General features: G+C 40.1%; 1 long non-coding RNA gene across 1 annotated transcript in view; it reads right to left on the minus strand.

The window, feature by feature from the left end:
• LOC118320828 overlaps positions 1–10983 on the minus strand; it is a 35598-nt gene that overhangs the window by 13116 nt on the left and 11499 nt on the right. The window lies entirely within an intron of this gene.

Below are 10983 nucleotides of genomic sequence, written 5' to 3' on the forward strand. Positions count from 1 at the left end.
ATCATTTTTAGACAGTTATTTCACAACCTCTATTGTATACCCATTGGAAAAAATACTTTGACCTCAGTGGTGGGTATGGCCATGTTCACCAGATGTGGCGCTACTCAAGAAGTAAGTGTACTCTGGACAAAACTCAGCAGTGCTGGTACTCCAGACCAATTCAGTCACTGTTTTCTTCTATAAATTGGTATCAAACATTACATAACTTTTTTTTTTTTACATTTTCTGGTACACAGATAATAATGAAGGTGTCACTGGTGTTTTTAATAAGGTACATGTTCGCTAACTCCTCTACAAAGACCAACTCCACTCTGGAGCTTTCCATGTTGTCAGTCTGATGCCATCCAGATCACAAAAGCACTCTATGTCAACACATCCAGTGTGTTGTAAAAAGACCAAAGTGGCCACTGTAAGGTTTTTCACAGCTCAAGGCCTCAATAAAGATTTCATATGAAGCAGTGTAATAAGGGAAAACCAGTCTTCAATTCAGCTGTTCACAAGTCAAAGGCACCTGACAAAGGTTTGCAAGAGTCATTGCTTCATATTAAGGGATTGCAAATAAAATAGGCTGGGAACCAATGTATTAGCCTGTATTTATTAAAGGCCTTTAATCGTTGAACATCCACAGAGTGCCTGGAATTTGATTTTTTGTGACCCTATGGATGAAGGCATATTATTTTTTTCTTTTTTAAACTATTTGCATCAATGGGTGTCACCCAACAGCACTCCGTTCTTTAACTCCTCAAACTAGTTTTAAAGTAAAATTCGCTACCAATCGTTAACAACAGAATTTTTGTAAAATGATAAACATACAAAAAGTGGGAATGGGTCGGAATAACAAATTACATTACTAGTATTATCTGACCACAACCAGCCAGAAACTAGTTTTATGATTACAGCTGTTACAGTCCTTTGTAATACAGATCAAATAGTCATGATGACACACTTTACATGAGGGTCAGTTAGGAATTACACCGTAAACCAAAGAGGTATGGTCTGACATGTAGGCCATATGTAATAATAGACTGACACGAGGAAAAAGGATTTTCTGTTAAAGTAACTCTAAGTTAGATACACACACATATAGATGGCATATATGCAAACAGTGTGATTCAATGTCTTAATGGTTTTCATCTTCTAAGTCTCATTCCAATTCCCTCACACACACACACACACACACACACACACACACATAATAACTGACCCGTGTGTTTCTGTTTTCTGTTCCGCTTGCCAGGCTGCTCACTGACCCCCTGCATGTGTGTTTGACCTCTCAACTCTGCTCTTTCCCCTCAGGAGAAAGGCCCTGTTCTCTGATGCACCTTTCTAAGTCCACACACACACACACTGATCCATCCTTTGAGTGCGTGGATTTAGCCTTGCAGGGCGACTCCAGTCAGGCTTGTGCTCATCCACAGTAACAGATAAAAGGATATATCACTTCCTCAATCCCTAAAACCACAAGTGTGGGCTGCTGGACACACACATACACACCAGGCACTGAGCTCCTGAGTCCCCAGCTTAGCACTTGATCCTCTCTCTGGGAGGTTGACACTTCAGAGGGAAAGCCTTCACAAACTCCTTCGGACTACACACACACACACACACAGACCCCTCATGGAACATACAGTAGACGTCAAAAATCTCGGAGGGCCTGTTCATGGTGATCTGCTGGTCAGCATCTGTTTACTGTCGAGGACGCTGCTTCATATTTCCACGACCATCAGTCATCACTTGCACCAATGAGAATCTCTGTGTTTGAGGTGCAGGGGACACATCGAGAAAATCACGCCAGGAAACAATCCTCTGAGTGACTAAATATCCTAAAGCTAGGACTGCTCACTCTCTGCAGAAGGGTAAAATCATTTGAGCATATTGACCTCTATGCTGGCCTCCCCCGAGGTAGGGCAGATTGTTGGCTGTTTCAGCCCAGCAGTGAAGCCCTAATTCAGACTGGCGTGGAGCAGACGTGGCTCCGACGTGGATGTCAACTCAGCTAGCGTCTTTGCGGGGCCCAAGGGCACCTGAGCGCCAGCTTGTAAGGGAGAAACTGTGGCCACTGCACCCGAGGGTGTCCACATTTAACACAGTATCCTATCTACTGTTCAGGCAGACGCATGGACAAGCGATATGGACGTATATAACGTGAGGTCAGTGTGAGTTTATGGGGGGGGGGGGCATGCACAAAGTTCAAGTGCATGAAATGCAAAAAGCATATTTTAACTGACAGATGTTTCTCTTGTGGATTTATTGTATGTGGGATAGGGAGGATTTTATTACATACTATAACTCCTACTCCACCCTTTACCCTATACATAGTTTAATATATGGCTAGTTCAATTTGTCAAATGTAGGTGATGGGTGACAAATGAAATAAAAACATTGGTGAGGTGTTGGGCTATCATGAGCCCCCAAAATATATTCCCTCTTAGGTGACTGCAAAAGCCATATGGGCATATGATTCGCATCATTTTTATACTCACAATCCCATTCAGTTGCATGTTTGTTGTATGTTGTATGTTGTGGAGGTTTAAAGGTTTTGCAAGTCTGACACTATGGGCTCTTTAAAGAAAACTGAGACGACTGCCACCTTGGCTAGTCTAAGCGAGTAAAACCAAGCTTGATGGACTGTTCCTCACACTTCCAGCATTTTGGTTTGGCTCCTTTAGTTTCTTTTTGGTTCAATATTGAACAAGTCAAAGCGTCTTTCAAGACAGCCTTGACTTTTGTCAATATTCAAATCAAAACCACAGTGTATCCCAACCCTTAATCAAGTTCTTTGAGTCACCTAAATAAAACCATAACAACGTTAATCGTGCTTTAGTTGCCATGGAGCTAATATTGTAGGAAAAACAAATTAAATATACTGACAGTGAACATTTTGCAGACACAGTCCGTGGTCTAGAACAGTTTGCAGATACTCTTAATGTAAATATTTGCTCATTATGGTGATAATAAATGTGATCTTACAAAATGTGTTAGGTGATACAAATTACCTGTATATGAACATAATTTTTGGGATACAGACATGCAGCCAAATCCTAAACCCTAAAACTAAATACTTGTGAAGACCTTGAAATCGCCTTGGTTGATTTCCATATCCCTTGATACTAATTCAAGACTCTAACCTAAACCTCACAAATTTAAAAAGGACACAGACCCCCGCAGTTTGGTTTTCTTACACTGAAACTGGTTAACATATGTAGAATCAGCATTTTCACAGCAGACTGATGTGCGCTCGTTCTCTCTCTCTCTTCCTCTACGTCACTTTCTCTATAGCTCTCTACCACCATTATATGAATTTATCTCTCTTTCCATTTATTACAAGTATCTTACACGGGGTAGTGTTGGTGTGGAAGAGGGTGGAAGAGGGAGGCTTCAGTGTAACAGTAGGGAGAATGTCACAGTAGGATAAACACAAGGGTGCAGCTGAAGTGGCTTTGGGCTCAGCTCAGGCTGATGTGATGAGAGTATCGGCCCATGGTTTGTATCCACTGAAGCTGTCAGTGTGGAGTGGCTCCCACACACTGTCTATACATCCAGAAATATAAAGCAATTGACTCCTGAGTGTTTCTGTAACCTGGTGCTGTGTTTGTATATGACCAGCAATATCATAATAGCAAGTTAGCAAAGCTAATATGAGGATGTTAATGTTTTACCTGATCCATCAATACCTCCTAAAAAGAAATTGCTTTTAGCACTGTAATGTAATCAACGGCAACCCCTGTGGCTGAGAAATTAAGCCTGAACGGAAGTAACAATAGCTGCAATTCCATGAACGGCCCCTTGAGGCTGGCTACAGATGTGAGTCGTTGACATAAGGCCCCATATTAAAATTTAACATTTTACCACAGAAATACATGTTTACAGCTTGGTACAAAAAACAGTTCTGTCTCTATAGCTAAATCCCCCGTTAATGACTGTATGGAGGGTAATTTGACAAAAAAAAGACATGAAACTTATATTAAGGCTTAAATGTATGCATAGATAATGACAAGGTCGTCACAGATGGCTGTTTTCAGTAACCAGGCTTCATTCAGCACGCCTCAGCTCCACCCATGTTCCTTATATTTGCTAATTTTTGGATTTGCCGGGAGTTGGCAGAGTCAGGACTGCCAAGACAGTGACAGCCAAAGCACACCACACTGAGCTTCACAATTTTCATATTTAAGTGATTGATGAATTTTTCCCTCTCTGATGCTCTGATGCTCCCTCTATGTGCATCATGCAATGCAGCAAGTAAAAACTGTGGCTAGAAAGAAAGGGGGGAGAGTGTAGCCAATGTTACGCTGACAGTTTGGAAGTATTTAGGGAGGTTTGATCTAAAAAGAAAACTATGGATTATTACTGGATTATTACTCACTGAAATCTTAGAATAGAGTGGATGTTCAGACAATAACACTAAGACTATAATATTTATATGTATATATATTTAGAAGAGGTTATTAAAGGGAATCTGTTATAACCCACACTGTCAGTTATAAACAACCACCACAGTTTAGACTCACTAGTTAAACTTTGACCTATTGTACTTCTTGTAGTTGTGTGTGCTCATGGTTGTCTTGTTAAATGAAAGATGCAATGATCCCCTTTGAAGAGGGGCCTCAAAACTAAGGCCCGGACCCAGCCTATAGCTCAGGCAAGCAGCCAGCTAAGCAATCATAACCTTAATCTGAACTGGTTTTGACATTACAATCCAGACTTCTATCTATCTATTTACTAGTGCATTTAAGTTAGTGCTAGCAAAAGTGTGGGTCTACATTGGTATGTACTGCTTACAGGAAATAACCTTATGATCGCTCAGTTCTAAAAAAGGCTCTCACCTTCTCCCACCTACTTGGCTTTTATATATTACCAGATTAATTGCCAGCAATCAAAACAGAAGCATGACCATGTTAAACCGGGTTACAACTTCATTCGAATACTGTGACAAAGCACTACAAACCCATATACTCTACTCAACCTGACTGGATTTGCCTGCTGCTAATACCAGATCTTTTAAGAATACCAAAGAAAGTGCTTGGGGCTTCTGTGCTTGCTAATTTGTTAGCCTGTGAATACTATCCCTAGGCCTGCAGAGTTTGATGAAAATGGCTGCTGAAGTTTGGTTAACAGGTAAGACAACTTTTAGTGCCTGTTAGTGTTAATTATATTATTCACAGAAATTAATAGCGGATGACTACCATCTGTCAGCACAAATGGTTGTTTTAGTTTTACAACATACACATTACAACAACACTCTGGCTGGATGTTCACATAACTGGCAGCAAAATGTTCTCTTTTAATGCTTCAAAATGAATGTAGTGATAATTAATCGATTTTACAATACTACCTTTAAAAGATTCCCAAAAAATGTCCAGAACCAGAGAGAGAGGCTCTGGTATGAGTAAAGAAATGCATTACTGGTGCCCGGTTAGCTCACCTGGTAGAGCTGGCGACCATGTACCGAGTCCTTGCTGCAGCTGCCTAGGATTCAAATCTGACTTTTTGCTGTGTGTCATCCCCTCTCTCTTCCCCACTTTCCTGTCTATCTTTAGCTGTTACTATAAGTGAAAGGCAATAAAAGACCAAAAAAAAAAAAAGTTTTTATAAAGAACTTGGAACTTACTGATTTAATATCTAAAAATACAATTACTATTATGCATAAAATTATAAAAAGCACAAAAAAAACAATGTTTCATAAAAGCGGTGTACCTTCATGTGTGAAGGATTTCATGTACATTTCTGGGTTTTTAATACAGATACATTTTATGAATCATAAACCACCATTACTGTTTGCTATTTTCCAGTGGCCTTGGAATCAGTCTGAATCCCAAAATTGAACTCATATCGGTGGGTCTACTTCATAAAGCACCCAGTATTAAAACACAACTGGTATCAGCAGGCGCATAATCGCGGCAGGAGATGGGAGGTCACATCCTCTTCAGTATATGAAATATGGAAATTTGTCCCCCTCAATATTTGGTAACAGCCAGATATCAGATCTTCCAAAAGCTGAAAGACAGCAATGTATTTATATTCAGAGGTAAACTGACGCCCTTACCACTGCTTCATGTTGGTGTACATGTCAACCATCAACAGTGAACATAATAGCTGTGTGTACGGCTCAGTAGTGCATTCCAATATTTTGGGTAATTCTATATTTGCTGCGCACCATGCACAGATCCCTGATGTACAAGTTGGTCACTTGCATGTCTAAACAAGTAAAGAACCATCACTGATGCACACACAAAGACTGTCAAAGAAGTCTTTCAATGTAACAGGCTAGAGGATGATCCAAGATTCACTCAGTCAATTATCTTTTGAATACTGGGTTTGTAGTTCATTTGTCACTAAACTGTGAAACTGTGCTTGTGTAGCAGAGTACCTCAGGTCATATGAGTACAGGCACAGCTTCATTCCCCAAATCAGCAACACTGACCATTAGTGCTTCATTTTAATTTGCTGATAGCTGTTCATTAGCCTATTTGGTCCTCCCCAGTGTCTAACTGAAGACTGAGTCAATGGGACTGGAGGTTGTTAGGGAGAATTATTTAAAACAATGGAAACTACAAAATTCCTGACCTTTTTTACTCATAACAACTTAATAAATTCATGCGCACAAACATCGTGGCAATGCCTAAAGTTGAAGTTTAGTAAAACGTAAAAATAAACCGAAACACTGTTTTATCAAGAGGGAATTTTGAAATGAAATGCTGTTACACTATCAATGTAATATCTGCAGACGAAAGTAGCACTAAATGTAATTTTTTCACAATTTTTTCTTGTAGGTAAATATGTAAAGTCAGAGATGCCAATAAGTCTATCACAATTCACACACCCTTGTTTCACTTTTGATTTTATTTTAAATACTCTTCACTCCTTCAATATATTCCCTTCTCCCTGATCTTATTTTCCCTGTTAATTTGCCTGTAGTGAAGCTCTCTCTGTACGGAAGGAGAGAGGGTTGGGAGAGACCCGACCGTCTTAACGTTGAACATCATTAATAAAAGCAGCCCATCCCAATTTAAGAAGCTGATTAATGCAACAGATACATCACACAGCATGGAGTGAAGCATCTCTCTACCTCTCTCCTTCTCTGTTCATGACAGGATAAAGACAAAGCATGGCATTATTGGGTTATGGCAGAATATACTCAAAATAAATCCTTGTAGACAAAATCATTTGTTGATTGTCATGGCCAAAGTGTTACAGTTGCAATTACATATAATGACCACTAGTTCAGTATTTGTCTTTATGTTGATGATATACCCATTTACTGCCATGATGTACATCTTGTAAAAGCCAGTGAGGGATCTCAAATCTGCTTTTAATTAAATAAAATAAAAAACATGCCTTTCATGTAGGACTTTAAATTGATTAAAATAATCTACATTTGTGTCCTGTTTTTGAACAAATCAACGTTACAATGTGTCACCATCTGACACGTTTGTAACACAAGTTAATGTTTTAATATAACGCGATACCCCAAACAAGATTAACACACAAAAACCACTTGTTTTACACAAAAGTGTGTAATACACAAGTCGGCAATGTCACACATTCTGCAGTCAAGTTAGCAATAATAAATATGCCAGTTAACTTACTTACGTAACTAAAAACAAGTCAACATTGACTATGGGTTCCACATGGGAAAAGCAGTCCCTTGGGTGAAGAAGTGTGTTTGACAGACCCATCCTGGTCTTATGTATTAATAAGCTAATAAGCTCTTATCAACATGAGAGACATTTTCCTAAATTTAGCTTACTCCATTTGAAAATCGTTTTATAATAGAAACAAGATGGTCTGTCCTTAAAGGGTGAGGCTGGTACTATTTTACTTTTTTCTTATTGTCCACAAACCCATGAAAAGACCAAAACCAATAAATGAACTGATCCTTAACAAGTATCGCCTGTGTGGCCAAAGCTTAATTTAGGTTATTCCTCTGTGCCATAAAGCTCCACTGTTGTCCAAAACCAATTTAAAACTCATCAATGAGTTACACCGTTGCACTGGGTCACAAGTTCCTTTATTATAATAGACATGGGTATTGTATTTGATTTAGTCCCAACAAACCTTATTAATCCATGGTTGAAAATAACTCCCAAAATATCCATTAATTACTTTTGTTGAAGTTTGGTAAAAAAAAAAAAATTCAGCTGTCGAATTACATGGGAGCTATTGGGAGCTCAGCTCACCCAAAAGAGATGTGAACTCCCTAGAAAGCCTCATTTCAAAAATGTAGGGGAAGCCCTAAAATATTGTAATATTTGGTGGTATAAATTTACATTTTTCTGTATATTTAGATTCTTGAAAATATTAATAGGCTAATAGTAGAGCACTTGTCGACATCCATGTTTATTCTTGCGTAACAATTTCCAGTAATTTGTGTCTAATTAATGCTGTGTATTCCTGCTCTGGCCATTCATGTGCGGAGGCACACTCGACACACATTATGCACTGCTCATTGTCTCAATCAGTCAGTTTGATGCATAGGATACAGTATGATGGTGGATTTGCATTATGACGTTGCCTCTGGATTTTTTTTTATTTTACTGGGCAGCGAGCGTTTAAAGAAGCTGTTGGAAATGTTGACTTTCTATGTTTTTTACGTAAGACCAACATTGGAGGCTGTGGGTATGTTCATAATTGTCATGGGATGCAACCTAGTTGGTCTGTTTAACAAAGTAACAGCTGACATTTTTATTGTTTCCTCCAAAACAAGTGTCATGTCTCACCGCCCGCTTAAGACATTTATTGGTCTTTTTTTAAACAAAATTAACTGTACAGTTTTGACGCCTGTTTAAAAACATCTTCAGCTAGGCCCGATTAGCTGCCGGGGCTGAGTGACGACTAACCAGAGGGGAGGAAGACAGAGTATTCAGAGGCATTCTCGTTGTTGTCTCTTTTTACAGGATTTGTCCTTGACAAAAAAAAAAAAGCAGCTTACTATTCCATCAATCTTTGAAGCAAACTTATACTTTTTTTATTTCTTTTGATACATTTTGATAATACCAGTTAAACTTGAACCGTTAAATTTGAGCTATGAATTTAGCAGTTTACTAACCAAGTTTGTTAATGAACCATCTGATTTGCTCTTGTGAGTTCTTCTCATGCATGCAAAAAGCCAAATACGAAAAGAAACTACCTAACCTATTACTTTCTCTTTTACTCTCTCTCGCTATTCCACCTTGCTTCACCTCCGCCAAATACTCTCTCCTCACTGAATGAAGACCACTCAGTTACTTGCCTCGGATTTTGATCGCTCTCCCGGTCAAGCACGCTCGCCGTTGCACTATGCCACGACACCACTGTCATCTCTTGCCACACATCAGTGTTCCAAACTCCAATTAATAACGCACACACCCCAGAGTAAACTGGCTCTTCTTCTTTACTTTCAGCGAATCCCTCGGGCCTCTTACACCTCCTCGGTGGTCTGAACCTGAACTTTGCAGAAACCACCCTACTCTCTTCCGCGCCATGTCCATCGACCCTACAGTACACTGGAGCTTGTGGCTCGCGCCTTTGAAGTTGTACTCATCGAAGCTCTTCCTTACTGACCTCTCACTCGCTCGCTGTCATGGCTTTCGCCCTCTCATTAACCGTCAACTGGACACTGTATACCTCTTCGCTGCTCGCTGCTGTCGCTCGCTGTCGGTGCTCGCTCGCTCGCTGCTCTCGCTGTCGCTGCTCGCTTCGACCGACGCTCGATCCGTCTCTGCCAATATACCGCACCAGACTTAAGCAGTGCACTCCTCGCGCTTCCGATCTCACATGCATCCGCTTTAAGTCTGCTCACCTCGCTCGCGTGTACGCGTGTACGCATGTGTTTATGTCACACACAAACCTCGCTCTCGCTCGCTCGCTTCTCTCTCCAGAGTATCTCTCTCCGCGCGCTCCGGCGCTCGCTCGCTTCACCTCTCCAGCAACTGAAGGATGTAATAATGCGTCACGTCCTTTTTTATGGAGAGATATCGTCCATTTTTCACTCCGCGAGTAATGTTTAGTAATTTTCTATTTCTTTTTCTTCAGTTACAGATGTTGCAGCTCTGGTTTATCGAATAACAGACCTGTGTGGTGCTTTGTGTGTGTGTGTGTGGTGTGTGTAAAACAGGGTGGTGCTCCTGTGGGAGGATTTCCCCCAGCAGTCCCATCAGTAATAGTGCCTGTCAATGAGCTGCAGCTGTCAGGCCTGGTTTCCGCACACACACTGCACACAAACACACGCATGTACACAGTAACAGAGGGAACGCAGTGACTCACTCCAGCAGTGTCCGTCACACTGTATGCTGTAAACAGGTAACTTCATCAGACTTGCATCAGACCTAGACACAAACATCCTCCTCAGAATACTTATACTCTAAAATTTCTATGATTTACTTTGCAGTTTGACTTTTTGTATCACTAAAAACACACTGTTGTCGCTTCGTTATATATCCTTTATTGAGCTCGTATGCATTGTAAACAGATATCCTATAATATATTATATAAAATATGTGTAAAAAAAAGCAATTCTGAAGATTAGTATCAAAATCCGCCCTCTTTTGTCTTTCATCCAGTAACAGATGATGTTATCATCTCTCATCTCTGCACTTCAGGGGACGTGTACATCACTTATATGCGTCCACACTAAATTGCACTACGCAACCCTTGGCCTCGTTTAGGCTGCAACCTGCAATACTCCAGGGTCGTGTGGCCAGTATCCAGAAAAATGTTGCACGGTTGCAGTCCCTCATGTTACTAATTTATCTCTCATTCTCTCACTGCATCTTTAATTCTAATGTTCCAATTTGTGTCCTCGGAAGCATGCAAACTGGAATGTTGTTTTTCACCATTATCATATCTTTCTGGTCAATTTTATAAGAATTTGCTTATAAACATGATTTTCGAGCTGCTTACGTGTTTCAGAGAAATGTGATACTTCTCTGTTTGGTCCACAGAACCCCACTGAAAAATATGGTTAATACAATAATTGTTTCATAACACGTGCGTGTTGAACAGTAC

Source organism: Morone saxatilis, unplaced genomic scaffold (genome assembly GCF_004916995.1).
Source record: "Morone saxatilis isolate NCDOM2014 unplaced genomic scaffold, NCSU_SB_2.0 Contig11, whole genome shotgun sequence".
Lineage (NCBI taxonomy): Eukaryota > Metazoa > Chordata > Actinopteri > Moronidae > Morone > Morone saxatilis.